This window comes from Lytechinus pictus, chromosome 12 (assembly GCF_037042905.1).
Source record: "Lytechinus pictus isolate F3 Inbred chromosome 12, Lp3.0, whole genome shotgun sequence".
Taxonomy (NCBI): Eukaryota; Metazoa; Echinodermata; class Echinoidea; order Temnopleuroida; family Toxopneustidae; genus Lytechinus; species Lytechinus pictus.
Genome location: NC_087256.1, coordinates 25,564,200 through 25,580,749, shown reverse-complemented (window position 1 = coordinate 25,580,749; position 16,550 = coordinate 25,564,200). Strand labels below are relative to the sequence as shown.

Genomic DNA, 16,550 nt, shown 5'->3' with positions numbered 1-16,550 from the left:
TGTTACCAAGTGCCCTTTCTCGTGTAAGTGTCAATTCTTACCCCCAAAATGCCCCCAATCGAACGTGTTCTGTGCCCCTTTCATCTGAAAATGACCCGTTTTATGTGTTAGTAAGTGCCATTTCTCGTATCAGTGCCAATCTTTAACAAAATATGCGCCCTCACGAGCGTGTTCTATATATATTCCTTTCACCTAAGAAGGACCCGTTTTATGTATGAGCAAGTGCCCTTGCCTTCTTATAAATGTCGTTTCTCGAATCAGTGCCCCTTTTTCTCAAGAAAAGTGCCTCTCACGAATGTGTTCTGTGCCCCTTTCACCTTAGAAGTGCCCGTTTTATGTGTGAACAAGTGCCACTTGCCTTGTAAGTGCCCTTCTCGAATCAGTGCCCCCCCCCCTCACGAACGTGTTCTGTGCCCCCCATCTGAGAAGGGTCCGTTTTATATATGAGCAATTGTCCCCTTGCCTTCTTGTAAGTGCCTTTTCTCGAATCAGTGCCCCTTAATTTTTACCCAAGAAAAGTGCCCCTCTCGAACGTGTTCTGTACCCATTTCATACCTGTTTTATGCCGTTAGCAAGTGCCCCTTTGCCTTCTTATAAATGCCCTTTCTCGAATCTGTGCCCCTTTTTACCCGAGAAAAGTGCCCCTCACGTGTGCCCCTTTCATGCACCTGTGAGAAGGACCCGCTTTATGTGTTAACGAACGCCATTTGAAACAAGTAAACATTATTCTCATATTTAGATGTTACTACTTATGAAGGAAAAAGCTTGTAAGAATAATCATTCGTGCCTCGTTCATGACTCATGTGAGTGGGGTAGATAAGCAGTGGCATACAGATTGGGGGGCTCTTCCCCCAATTCTTTTTTAACGACCAAGAAAAAAAGGGAAAAGGAAAGAAAATGAAAGGGAGAAGGATAAAATATGATATTATTTTCTTTTATATTATGTCGAAATCTATCACAAAATTGGATTTTCGTCTGAAAAATGTCAAAATTTTGGCTCGCTCGCTTCGCTTTCTCGCAGCTTATAACAATTTGACGTGATACGACATATCTAGCCCCCCCCCCCCAGAAATTGTTAGCTCATTGCACCACTGTAGATAAGTCATTTTTCTTTGTTTTAAGATAGTGCCCTTTTCGAAAGAAAGTGCCTTTTTTCCCTGTGCCCCCCCCCCCCACTTTCAACTTCGCTCCGCCGCCCCTGCCCTAATATCTGCGATGATTCCCCATTTGATAAGCTGATGATAGGCCGTTATTGCCCCTTTAAAACTATGAATCCCTATCGAGGGGCAGATTCAGCATTGACCAGATTGGGGGGGGGGGCATTTTTGCAAATAATGAAAAATCAAGCAATATACAAATACTGGTCTTGCATTTAAAAAAAAAAACTTATCACCACCCAGTGAGAAAATTTTCTGTCCACACTTTTTCCTAGCAAAACGAGGGCAGCGATAGAGGGAAAAACGATGTGCGCTCACCCCTCCCCCCCCCCCCGATCCTCGTCTGTCCTTATCCTCCTCTTTTCTCACCCATGGCTGGGCCCATAATTTCCTTCACATTTTGTCTCTATTTTTTACAGAGCCGTACAAAATGGAAGTGTTACCCACCCTTCCCAAAATTGAATTTAGGCAAAAATATGTTTGGAAAGGGAAGAATGAAGTTTAAAAAAGATAGAATTAAGGAATGGGGTAAAACATCTGTTAGAGTAGTATTATAGAGCGCTGTTCAGGAGTGGCACCACCCCCCCCCCCGTGTTTTTTGATAAAAAAGGATGAGATGAGCTTTCCCGAAGGGGTTAAAACATGACAGAATAATACTCTGACTTTATTGATTATAGTTTATACCACTGCAATTGGACCTCGAGGAAGAACAGAGCCATTTATCAACGGCTCTATGATCCATCCGTATCTTTTTAAGTGTTTATGTATATTAAATCTTATATAATGTACAATGTATTTTGTTGTGATTTTTATACAGTAAATAAAATCAAACCAAACAATCTGTCACTCTAAACGGGGGGGGGGGGGGATGTCGTTAGAGTGCAAAATCAGCATCAGACGGAGATGTGGACTTATCGTGCATTGAAATAGCCTTATCTCAAATTAAAAAGAAACTTATCAAAAGGTAAAGTAATGTCGAGTTTAAGTGAAGATAACATTAAATATCTTACATTGACCACTTTATAATTTGAATATACAGTGCAGACAAAGAAAACACGCAATTTCGATGATTTGACACAAAAGAAGCATAATTTTTTCAATACTGTATCCATATTCATTTATTTTTGTACTTTATATAATACATATAAAAAGAATGTCAATTAGTGGGAGAAAATAAATGTTTTACTTGAATTGAAATGAATTGTATTTGAAATGAAATGAATAGGCTCTAATAGACAATTTATTCGTACAACACGAACACTGATCAATTGTTAGGTTCAATCGGCAACTTTTCAGAATGTGAAATAGAGAAAAAAAAAACAATAGGAAGATAATTATATGGCGATAATCGACAAGAAAAGATAACACTTTTCTCATATAGAATTTTGGGTACCTCAGATAGCACTATAGGCCAATTACGATTAAACTGGCCACTGATGGGCATTGATCAGACGAAAATATGGTATTTTCAAACAGAGTGCTATTATGTTCAATCGATTACTTTACAGAATTAAAAATAGAGAAAGGATCACTACACTGCAAAAACTCCGGTGTTGATTTAACACCAGCCCGGAATCTATATATGTCTACACCAGAGAAGGGTTAAACAACACCAGTTTCGTTTTGGTCTAACACCAGATAGGTGTTTATACAACGCCAATTAGTATTAAAACAGCATCGGTTTGATTCCAAACTGGTGTTAATTGTTTTAATACTTCTCTGGTGTGGACATATATAGAATCCGGGCTGATGTTAAATCAACACCGGAGTTTATGCAGTGTATAAGAAGAAAAGTGTGCACTTAACAGTAATAGAAGGGGGCACTTATCCAAGATAGAATTTTCAGACACCACAAAAGTGCGCATGGGACCCTCACCCCCCCCCCCCCCCCCCCGCCTCCTAGAGAGCCAACTCGGCTCTTTATACAGCATATATTAAATCCTTTGAGTCGAGCATCGACGAGCAAGGCAACCAATATGATACCAGCAAACGCAATTTGATGATGAGCAAAATATCTGTGTTGACTTCATCACGACAGATCAAAGTGCGATGGACCGTATGGCGCTCCATTCACCGCGTACTCCTGCTCAAATATTAAAACCCAGGTCAGCGGGCAATGCGGCGTAGTTTTGAAATGTTAGCCGAGCTGACGTCTACCTACTAGCGGGAAAATCAAGAATATGTTTTCTTGAATTCGACGACATACCAGCTTGTTATCTGTGAAACAGACATTCATCGTTTCCATCTCCAAAGTTTTAGACCGAGAACAGCGATGGCGTTATCCGCTTGTAAAATGGTCTCTCGCTCACGACCAGCTCTTAGTATTGGACTCCTTAGGCAGGCACTCTCTCCCCCTACGCACGCCACAAGCCAGGTAAGGAATATATATCCCCCTATTCGTTTCATTTTATTTTAAGTCGTAAGACATACAAACCACAAATTCATATTTGTTTCTTCATTTTGTTTCGATATAAAGACCTTTCTGTCAAATGATGAGTTCCGAATTTATTAGAACTAATCGATAAAGCATCCAATCGAAAAAGAATATATGACTTCAAACTTTTGTTTTGATTTATGATTGTAGTGTATCATCTTAGCTGTAGGTGCATCATCATCTCCATGGTGGCAGTCACACAAATGTAAACGATTTCAAACCGATCACTGCTGCGTTATTCAAATAATCGCTGATCCTGTTGATCGGTAATTGGAAGTGAGGTTAACTGATATGACTGCAACATATAGAGAACAGAGACTTATAGTTGCGGGAAAAGAATACTACGCATGTGATTAACATGTTTAAAGTGTTTCAATGTAATATGTGGTAATGGTGTATCTGTAAATTTATAAATGCGGATTATAATAATGTTATCATAAAATCATCGTCGTGACTACATGTACCCCACCCACCCTTCAAACAGCCTTATCTCTTCCCTCTTTCTTGGCAACGATTTCTTATATTTTACAAGGATGTAGGCTATAAACTTGTTCTCACGGCTTCATTGGATATAAGACCAGGATATATGACTCTTTATTGAAAATGAATAATGTCATGGGAGTCCCTGCATGCGAGAATTAATATTTATCATTAGTAATTGGTTTTTTGAATCTATTGAATTCTGTTCATATTATGAAAAGGGGCGGATCCAGGAATTTCTAAAAGGGAGGGGCACATTAATTTTTCCCGATGAAAATTGACAAGCAAAAATTATTTTTTTTTTAAGAAAAAAAAAACATTTGGGTAAAAACGGTATATTTACATTACACATTTTGATTATGGCTCTCAAGGCTGTGCCCCCCCCCCCCTCCCCGGATCCGCCATTGGTTATGATAAATAGCATCGATTTAGAGTTTGTCACAAGGTTGTAATGAATTAAGGTCCAGCTCGGTATAATGTATATCTAAAATCATTCGAGCTTATCCTAGTCTATTCTCCGAATACAACGACTAATACAGCCCTGTCCCAGTTATACCAAGGTTGCCCGCGACTTGACACAGTTACTATTCTAAGTCGACCATGCCTTAACACTGCCTTTTCGGCTGTCAGCAAATAACAAAAACAATTATAACACTCTTTTGGAGGTTTCCCGGTGAGGAGCTGTGAAAACTGGTAACAATCGTGAATGGATGTTCACAGTATAACCCTTTCGATGACGAGCCCAATGTCAGTTACATACGTAAAACATTAATACATTTTAGTATCTTACATAGCGCCTTTTTTCATTTAAATATGCCCAAAGCGCTTTTTAAAGTTCATCAATTAATATTTCTTTTTTACACTTGAAGTGCTTACAATGTACATGTATAAACTGGATCTTCCATAGAATTAAAATGAATAGTTTTTAAGCTCGTGTTTGAATAATTGTACTTCGGGACATGAACGGATTTGGCTTGGGAAACTATTCCAAATAATATGGGACCAGTAAAATTCATATGCTGTCCTGGAAGTTCATTCTGGGAATTTGTAAAGAAACGTATATCATAGTGAGTGAAGTGAGATATGTTTTCAGGATTCATCATGAAATTCAATTATTTGATGATCATCTGGATTCTGGAAGATGGCCGGATTTGAAACATTTTCTTCAGAGCAAACATTATTCCACTGAATGGTTTAGTGTTTGAGTGTTCAAGGTTTAAGGTTTACGGCTAAATGAGCCAAATTATTATGTTATATTATGTTTTTTTATCAGTAATGAATGTTAATGAGAGAGTAGCCTAGATAGGTCTATTTGGCTTTTGCTATTCTCTCACATCGCATTCATTACCCTATGTATTTTGTTATTTTTGTTAATTTGTCATTTAAAAATATTACTATGAAAATTTTTTTTATTGATCTCGATGTATTGTATCTTGTATTTTTTTTTTTTTAGAGATGTGAAATAAATGAATTTGAAATTTGAAAGACAACATGACCGCCGCACGCATCTGGTATATTTTTTAAGGGACTCTGGCAAATTCCACCTTAAATTTTAAATATGAAACCAGTAAACCCGTTCTAACGACAGCTCGGTCGCTTCGCTTCCTCACTTACCCCCTCTCCGCTTTTAATCCTGCTAAATGAGATGGACACAAATTTTCCCTGATGTCTCAACAAATATGACAAAATTTCATATAAGTCCCATCAAAAAAGAAATAATAAATTTTGCATTCAAGTATATTAAGCTACAGATCATATCACTTTGGCTGATTAGAGTTAAGATGATCGAAAATTTTATTTACTATATACCCCAAAACATATTCTAGTCGTTCGTTTAAACCTGCGTAAATAATATTGTAAACATCTTTATGACCGGGATATGGAACCCCAAAAATCTCTCAAACGCTAGGTCAATTTTTCAATGAATATATTTTGTAGCATAGTAAAAGGAAGCAATGTAAAATAAAAATTGATTTATGTATATACCTACCGTATCCATTTTGGTAATTTTCTTATCAGGAATATGATATTAAAAACAAAAGCTAATGGACTAAGTTTGTGAACAATCTTATGAGGATAAGATTACTCCGACATTGAATTTTTTGAACGAAGGCATTTATTTCCATAAATTACGCACGATTTTCTTTTATCGTGAATGATTGTTTAATTCCATTAAAATTCAATCAAGTTCGAGTACTGTCAGTGGGCAGCTTATCGCAGAGGTGTATAGTGGCGCCACGTAATGGTTTTAATCAGATGAAGGGTTGCATAAAGGGGCAAACCGCCGTTAACAAAATATATATGTGATGGATCCACACTCAATAAGCCCTGCTTTTAATTGATCCTTCAATTTCCTCAACTTTTATTTTATTGAAAAAAAAAGATATGTAAAAGTAGCCTTGCAAATTGTTTTATTTAGAATGTTCTACAGTTATTTTTTTCTTCTTTGTATATATCGTTATTTATTAATATGATTATCACACTGTTGTATATCATAATCACCTATTTCTCTTGTCATATTGCTTCCGATGTATATTTATTTGTATTGATTTGTATGGTTATCTTTTTATAAATGTGTAATTATTTGCCATGTTGTTGAGAAATGAAATAAACCAAACTTGAAATTTGAACTTAATGAAAATTTATTTACGCCTCGAATCTGATCAGATTGTTTAGGCGCCATGCACTGATATGTTATTTCTTGGAGGTTCAATTCTAGCTGAAGACATTTAATGCCAACTAATATCTTGTCAACAGGTCGTTAATTGTATAAGGAGCAAATTTTACCGCATGCATTTGAGTGTGAACTCAATGAATAGCGCTTTTCAAAAAAGAACAAAGATGTGAAATAATGAAGTAAGATGACGGGCGAATTTTGATTCAATTTTGAGTTTGCATGTACTTTCCAAATCTCGAAGAAAAGTTCATCGCATGTTATCATCCTTTTGGTGGGCAATTAAAACTGTGTTTGACGAACATTGTGGATGAAGGTCACACCTTTGGGAGCTTTTCAGGACAGGGACATTTCCCTGGCAAATGCGCGCTCAGCCAATCAAATGACTGGATTTCGATAGCTTATAACAAATCCACAGTGAGAAACGCTCCCAGAAGTCTAGTTCATGGTATCGCATCATTTGACAAACATATAAGGACGAGATACCGGATTAAGAATACATTAGCAGCTTCTATGGGAAAATGTCTATCTTCACTTCAGTTTGGAATATTCGTGACTGCTCGTGTATTGTTATCAAAGGACCATTATCCCTCGGCATGATGAAATAACATTTCCATTCTATAGAACCCAAGCCCGATGCCTAATCTTTGAAATATTACTCGAGAATGGTTTGATGAATTGGTGAGTGCATGCGACAGAACTGGCAAATGAACCGGCATTGTTACTTAACTCGTTCGCTTTTGCGATATTTTGTTGTTGTCCCCCCGGGTGCAAAATGATGAATGAGAAAGAAATAAAAAGAAACGTCCTTCAAAACGTACCGTATTGTTCATACTTCAATTTGGTGTGGATTATTATTTATTTGTTTGCTACCGGTGCAGGTTTTTTTTTTATTATCATACCAATGCATCTTATTTCCAAACGAATTCCTCCACTCTGTATTTGCCACAGCTCAGTGAAGTTTTTGAGGTTGTTACCTTGTCATTTGTGTCAAGTGCATAGTTCCGAACTCGGAGCATCACGTTCTAATAAGGCACAATAACGAAATACCTTGTGGGCCTGAATCTGAAGGTCTTTCTTTCTATTCTAACTTTTTAGTGAGATAGAAATATTATTACCATTGTCTCTGAAAATATGGCTAATGTACTTTTTGCCTCCCCTGAGCCGACTATACGGGCTGATTCAAGATTGAGGGCTCTGCCACTCCGTGCCATCTCGAATTCCATGAATATGATTGTTCCAAACACAATATTCTGTGTCATTACTTTTTTGGATAATATATTACTGGGTATGTCCGTGTACATTTAACTTAAGTCTAGTTTTATTACCATTGCTAGTAAAGTTTACTGCTTCCAGATTGAGGGCCTAGTCAGCAAGTGACATCTCGAGTTCCATGAATATAATTGTTCCAAACAAAGTATTCTGTGTCATGACTATTTTGGATATATAATAATGGGCAATTCCATAAAATAATCAACCTTTTTGTACGTCCGACCCCCAATTTTCTCAAGTCTTACTTTACTTCATAAACTGACCAAGTCATGGTCCATTGAGAACATTACAGACTGTCAAAAGAACAAGAAATCAGAGACAGAAAATTTCATTTTATGGAATTACCCTAATAATAATAATAATGGTCCATTTATATAGCGCAGCTACGATAATAAAAATATTGCATATATACTCTACTGCGCTTGACTTGGTATCATAATATTATTACCCCGGCTGTAGCTGAGCCGCCATATAGGCGCTAAAGCATTCAAGGAATAAATCATATACCCATTCACCTCACCTGGGTCGAGTGCAGCACAATGTGGGTAAATTTCTTGCTGAAGAAAACACGCCATGAAAATGGCTGGTTTTCGAACCCACGTCGTAACCACTAGACCATGACGCCCCCACATCATTGGGTACATCTGCATGCATGTGTACATTTAACTTTAGTCTAGTTCTATTACCATTGATAGCAAAGTTTATTGAATTATATATTGTAAATGGGTACAGCAAGTAAAGAAAGCCTTTTTAGTTTTCCTCACAGAACGTAAATTAAAACTCATTTGGAAAATGAGTATGGTTGAAATTAATGATTAGATAGATCTAGAATGAAATAAATAGTTACACAAAATAATCAATGGTATATAGTAGCTTACGGCAGCCTATAACGTGTCTGGACACTGTCTTACAAAGAACTACGATTGATCCGATCAACCTCAATTATATCGAAATCCATAAAGGACATATTTTTCTGCAAGAAATGTGCACAGTGTTATTTATAAAGAAAGAGAGGCACACTTAATTTTCAAGTAAGTGATGAATGTATGAATATACAGCACATCTAGAAAATATTTTGCACAAACATGCATTTTGGATGCTGGTGTTGCTGGCTCTCCATACTTGTGGTTGATCGGATCAATCGCAATTCTTTGTAAGACGGGGCACTGATCTCTTTTATGATGGGTATGACAAATTTGGAGCACCTTGACATTTTTGTTACTTATGACCCTGCCACCCCCCCCCCCCCCATTTCACCATGTAGAAATGCTTTAAAATAATGCTATTTATAATTATACAGCATCATTATGTAAATTGTTCGATATGATATTCATAGAAGTAAGCTATATGATGATAATCATTTGGATCAAATATAGGTCAAAATTATGGCAGTACTATATTGAACACTCTGAAAAAGGGTTTACCTAACTTGAGGAAGAAACATATATCTTTCTGGTTGACTAGTCTGACTTGCGCTACAGTATATTAATGGTACGTAGGCCAATACTTATCATTCTATTTTATTCTTCTAATTTTATTTTACCAGATTTCATTCTCCCATATTTATTATGTCGTTTATATGTGAATGAATTCTCAGATTTCTTCAATAAGTGTATTACATAATCATTATTTAATTTGCTACGTTCTACAAACAGTGCTTCTTATAATGGAACTACGCATTTTCACACGTTTGATATTATTTTGTACAAGCTTTTGTAATCATATACTAGTATGTTAAAATTGTACAATTCTTAATCATTGATCTGCAATTGATTTGTACTTATATTTGATATGTATTTGTAATTACCTATATCTATGATTGGAATGAAATAAACTTCTTGAATTTTGAATCTTGAGCAGGTTTTATGTTACTCTATATTACTCAACACTGGGTAATTTCTTACCCAACCTCTCCTAGAGTGTAAGTCATATACACTGTAAAAACATTTTAAGCACGTTGTTTAAGCCCGTCACTCTAACAACTTCTGTTTAAACTTTTTACACAACTTGTTTAAACTTTTAAACAATTTGTTTAAAATGTTTAAACAATGACAAAAAAGTTTAAACAACTTGTTGTTAGAGTGACAGGCTTAAACAGCGTGCTATTTTTTTTTTACTGTGCTTATACACGTGTCGCTAAATTGTTTGTTGTTCATTCCTTTCGCATAATTATAGGAGTCCTTATTACGGTGCTTGAACCGTTTCCAGGGGACCTCCTCCAAGCTCCACGAATCCCCTTCCCCGGATTCGAAGCCGATCAGTCGCTTTCCAATACCAGATCGAGATACGCTCCCGGGTGATATTCAGAGGGTGATGAAGGAAGTTGAAAAACAGGTGAGAATTTCAATTTGATTTGATTTTGATTTGCTTTCTTTAACATTCATATGTTTCGTGTAATAATACATATTTATAAATTACATGACGAACATAATATGGTGATTGCTTTTTTTTTGCGTGGATCATAGATTAAGGGTACTAAAAATGTTATTACAACGAGCCTTAATTAGGTAATGAGTGAAACCTGACAAAATGGTATTTCATTAATATATACAGTTTTATAACACGGTTTGTTATAAGAATTGTTTTAGAAGAAATACATTTTTTGTTTTTGCTTTCAAAGTTTGCTATCGGGGGGCAAATTACTGTCTTGGTCATATTTCCTCGCATTTTCACTGAATCTTATTTAACAATGATATAATATTCAAAGCCATGTCGTTGTTTTCTCCTCAATGGCGACTTTTCGTCATATTCTTTGCTTTCTCATCTTCCCCATTCGCGCGTCCTAACCAAATATGTTTTCATCCTTCACCTTGCTCCGTTGCTGTTCTATATTTGTGTAGTCTATATTCAGATGGCAACGAATTTTGCTTTAACTACAACCATATGATGAGAGGCATGTTGACGATGAGTGGGGTAGTATAGCTCGGGTGCAGAGCGCGGGTGGTGGAAGGGGGAGGGGCCGGTACCCCCTGTGTAAAATATTTGTAAAGTTTTATCATTAGGTTAAACCAATCTTTCATGAGAAATTGCTTTATTTTTAAACTTATGTATCCCCTATTTCCTGATAAAAGCTTGGAGTTTATTGCTAAGCGTTGGGATTTGTTTCTTTAATTTTCGTTCATTTAAACTTTTGTAAAATACAAACTAGGTTTTCATTGTACAGTCCCACCAACGAAACCGGCTCCAAAATTGACAGATGATCTGTCATAATTATATTGGTGATACCATAAAAATGTTTTATCGGTCTGCAGTTCATTTAACCAGTGTGACTAAAGCCTTAAAGTATACATCCGAAGAATCAAAAGTATTTTATAATGACTTTATGTGGTCATCATTGTAAAGGGGAAGTATTACTAATCAGATATATAACTTCACTTTTCAAAATAGTGATCAGAGATTGCAGAAATCAGCTCTCAAAAATGATTTATTTTCATGCCATATTTCTGCCTTCCACCGGTCCTCTTGCGAGCTCCAGCTGAGTGACGTCACACAATGAGCAGTGAGCAGCTGAGCTGACAGCAGCCCATTGGAGACGATCTTTCCAATCAGCGTTTTTTGCTCTTAGAATTGTTTATTCCTCTTAAGATTGGTCTTGTTATATAGATAAAAGTTTGAATTTACTGAACAGTGAAAAAAAGTGCACATTTAACGTATTTTGGTAACCGATATTTAGCTTAGAATTTTTTTTTTCAAGAAATATATGTGAATAAACAAAGCATATTTTCACGTAGAAATCACACTTGCGACACATTAATGTTATAATCAATATAAAGCATAGACATTCTTCTTTATGACTGAACAAAAATTATGAAATTTCATTAAGTAGCAAAGTCAGGAACCACAAAAAAAACACGGCAATATCCATCGCGAAATGACTGAAATTGCAGTTGAATTGCCGAAGCATTATTAGGAAACAGCGGCGAGCGGACTTTCTTTCATATATCTTAAAAATGCCCTTTCTATTGGGCGATGGTCTGTGGCCAAATGCGTGGGCCATTGTTTTGTCATGTGCGAGGACACTGGTTCGAAACTCGGATTTTTTTTCTGGGTATTTTTTTTTTAATTCCTTCCGCGTCCCTACCCATCTTTTTTTCTCTTTTTATTTTCTTGTGAAATTCTATTCAGACCTGTATTTATCAAATCTTGCTTCTTAATTGCTGCTTTTGATTTTCAAGTTCTTGATTAGATTATTTCTACTCTTATTTGGGATGGGAGGGGTAGAGTTAAAAGTCAAGTCCACATCATCTAAAAATTATTTGAATAGAGTAATTTCCCTTGTTGTTTTTACTCAAAACAGTCATATACACAAAACAATGATATGCAAATTAGAGTTGTCACTCACATCACATTCGTTTCTATTTTTTGTGGCATTTTGTTTTTTATTCTTTGCAGATTTGACGATAGGAAACTCTTCATCTGATCACAATAGGGTATATTTACGGAACTGTTAAAATAGTAATTATATAAATTTGAATCAAAGTTTTTATGAAATTTCCTGCAATATCTTGTTATTTTCCTTTAAATTCAAATGAATTTTTGATTGCGTGGACTTCTCCTTTACTCTTAATGTAGGGAATGCATAGCAAAATTTATCCAGAAACAAAATTGTCTTAGAATATGCAAATCAGTAATTGGACACATGTTCACTTTTCTTTCATCCAGGCCACTTCCTCACATCCACCAGGCTTTTAGTCTTATAACAAAAATGATGAACCATCACACAACAGCACACAACATTCACAGTGCTTCACAATAAATATTTCACTTCTGTTCATACATGCAATAAATATTGTGGAAAACAAATAAAAGGCGTACCCATATTCAAATACCGTTAAAAAGGACAAATATATTATACCTTTCGAGAAAAATCAGCACGTTAAATATCTGATAACAAAACATAATTACGGGGCACTGCAAGAAACTTATGTTCAATTGCAAATCAAGCGTAAGTCTTAAATTCAAATTCAAGCGTAATAAGGTCGAGTTGCAATCGCAATTCAACTACATGTTTAATCAAATGACTTACCCTTGATTTGGGACGTGTGATTGAGTATCACATTTCTCGCAAAATGCCCTAGTAACATTAAACTTGTTCTTTCGTTTAAATTGTGTGTTATTATTTTTGACAAGCTGTATTCCTGTCCAAGTCAAATTTCTTAGTTCTCTCCAAAACTGTGCTCAAAATTGTTTCCAAGATTGATAAAGAAAATTTTTCTTTTGTATCATTATCAGTCCACAACTTGCAAACCGTAGGTCCTGGAAAGAGTGAAGAAAAAAATGGCTATATCCAAATCATAGTAAAAGGACATGATGGAATCTCCCAGATTGAGGTAGCAAGCAGAGACCAGAAGTCACCAGAGTCAGCAAGTCTGCAGATCTGTGTGTAGAAGAGAGAAAAAAAGAAATAGTTTAAATAATCAAATCAAAGTATGAATTTAATTATCGTGATGATTGATGACGTGCGGTGGCATGTAATTCCCGGTCAACAACAAATGATAGTAGGTTTAGACACCTGAAAAGTTCCACTCAGAACACTGGTGCTCTACCTCAAGTGATGTTTGTGTAGGCCCCACTCCACTTCACTACCGCTACACTACCGTACATGTACGCCACACCTACCCGGGTAGGTGTGTAGCGTAGTGTAGGCTGTAGCAGTAGTGAAGTGGAGACTACACGAACATCACTTGAGGTACGGTGCTCTCTGAGTCTCTGTGTCATTACAAAGATTGCATTTATCTTCATTGTTGAAGGCATTACGCATACATATATGCAGCAACACTCTAATCAGAAAGAAACACCAGACTCTAATTTTGGCCCACCCAAGGGTTCATTACATGCCACCGCGCACAGAAAATTCAAGCCATAGAAGTCGTGGACCCAAGAAGTGAGATCCCAGCACGCGCGACCCACTAGTTAGAAATCCACTGCCAAACGCGGTTCGTGGTGCGAGGTTAGTATACTAATACTAACCTCGCAATACGTGTGAGTGATTTTGGCCAGGAATCAGGGTAATCACTGCTGAAAATTTGTCTGGCTTCATGACATCGGCATCATGGTGATATAATTCTGTGTATAATAAAAACTTAAACATTCCTCTGAAACAGCAGATTTTCAGCCATGGTCCATACCAGTGCTCCTAAATAATTTAATCGCCTGCCTGAGTCCTGACCAGTTTTAGAAATCTGAAGAAAAAATCTGCTGGAATTGTGCAAAAACATTATTTCTAAAATAAAAACTTTTTAATTTTAATAGTAGTTATGCCAAAATGCATGATTCTAAACTTATATCAGATCTGTATCTGTCATCTGACCTGAATGCATCGTCAGAACAAGTACAGTTTCCAAACATGCTTACCTTGACTTTTGACTGGATCAAACAGCGTAGCCTGCAACATGCATCGGGAGCAAGTGAATGGGACCGTGCAGCTTGGAGTTTTTCAATAGTTAGTAGGCCTAGACGAGCAACACAACGAAGACTGTCGAGTGGACAAAAGCGATCTTTCCAGTTCACAATTCAATAAAAAACGGGCAAAATAACACAGTTCTGGTTCCCTTATAGTCTGAAGTTGTCGAAAACAGAATTTGGATATCACAATACATGAAGAAAACGGTAAATTCGAAGAAAAATAGAGACCAGGAACGTGAATCAGCTATCAGCGTACTGCTGGCTTGCACAGAGTGAGTCGATCATGTGACGTCACTATTCTCGACTGTTTTTGATCGCGTGACTGTCTGTCTGGGGGCGGCTGGGGGGCTGAGAAGGGTCTCTAATAATTTCATTTCTTGCATTTCCACGACATCAATAAGACTTTTTAGTGACATATTTGTGTATAACAAGACAAGACCTTTCCATTCGTATATAATTTGTCTATAATCATCACTTTCGTGAATTTTCTTTGGATGTATACTTTAAAGAAATAGCGTATATCTTTTTTTCTTGCTTGTTTAAGCAAATGAATATCGATCGACTTTCTGTGCCCCCCCCCCTTATACTAATACCCAATGTTTATAACGATTTATAACGCGCTTTTCCCAAATGGCCCAAAAGCGTTCACAATTTCGATTTAGGATCCTGTTCACAGGATGAAGATGAAGAGTTGACCACTAAGCGTTTGATATATACACACACAAAAAAAACACGACGACAAACACAAATGTATATAAATGAAGGCAGTTATCTAAAACAAAAGCAAAAGAATTGTTATAGGGACTCCTTCATTTATCAAATCCCGGATCCGCCCCTGGTGTAAAGCTGGAGGGAAGTTGTCAACGGATTGGTATAGCTTGTCAGTGATCCAAACTTTATCGCACAATGCGTATAGTACTGTTCCAGTAAGTAGTTCAGACCACGAAGCTGGTCGTACAGTCGATTTTATAATTGATTTGAAGAACGATTTTAAGAAAGATCTTACGAAAGATCATTGAAAATCAATCTGGGTTCCTTAATCGGGTTTAATCTCATTTTACTGAACTTCACTATTTGTGAAACAAGGTTTGATTTCTCCTTGAATTTGTGAAATTGACATAATTGCTGAAACATATTGAGTGATTCAATGAGAATGCTTCCTTATGTTGATCCGCAGAAATTAAATAATAACATATTTCACATATTGAAGTAGGTAAAGAAATATTGAGTGTGTGACATCAACTCTCTCATTCGCATATCATCTGTGCTGTGCACTTCACTGTTCTGTTAAAATATTTTAACTTTAAAATGTAATTTTTAAAATTATATTTTGATGAAACTTTATGCAGTTTTGTTTGATTTTGCTCTATTAAAATCCACTTTTGATGGAGTGGACTTGCCGTTTCAGGGTTACTGAGTAACTATTTTTTATTCAACCACATAGTCGTTGTTGTCATTTTCAAGAAGCATGAAAGAGAGTGTGACTCAGAAATGTGTTTCCATTGCCCATGGAATAAATAAAAGGGGTCAAAATGGAACCTTGAGGTACAAGCAAGTAATAACTTTAGTTTATTTTAACAATGCATGCCCAACCTGAAATAAATAAAAGTGGATCTTAAGAAACTTACAAAATTTAAACAGCAATGGGTTTAAATCTTTATTATAGATAAATTGATCCATGTTTGAAAAACTCTAACTGAATGTATTGTTTCCCACAAATTCGATATAGTCCTTCATAGATCGATAGTCAATTAAAAAGTTCGATTCTATAAATTAGCATCCAAATTCAAAACGGTGCCCACACGATGGATGCGTGTGTAGATATACACCTATTCAATATTTCGAGGGAGATCGCTTGTTATTCATTTTCATTTGAAAACAAAATTGCGGGCATTCTTGAAATAGTCCCAAAGTTCCCCGATAAGTAGGCAGAGTTCAAGCCAAGATGTTGGCTTCTGCGTGAGCAGTATATTTACCGCATCTGTCATCATAGCCTGAATGATACTGCGTATAATGGTCAAGGACAAGTTCCACCAGCTGTATGCTAGTCTTTCTTTCTAGACTGTTTCCTGATTGTCAAGTTCAGGGGTGCACGCCACGGACAGGGAAGTTTATGTAGATAACACAT

At 36.4% G+C, this 16,550-nt stretch overlaps 1 long non-coding RNA gene across 1 annotated transcript; it reads left to right on the top strand.

Annotated features, from left to right (window-relative positions):
• Positions 1-3,280: 3,280 nt before the first annotated feature.
• Positions 3,281-15,828, top strand: LOC135156154 (uncharacterized). The gene is made up of 3 exons (XR_010295304.1): positions 3,281-3,531; positions 10,193-10,351; positions 13,250-15,828. It is a non-coding gene; the product is annotated as an uncharacterized LOC135156154 (long non-coding RNA).
• Positions 15,829-16,550: the final 722 nt, after the last annotated feature.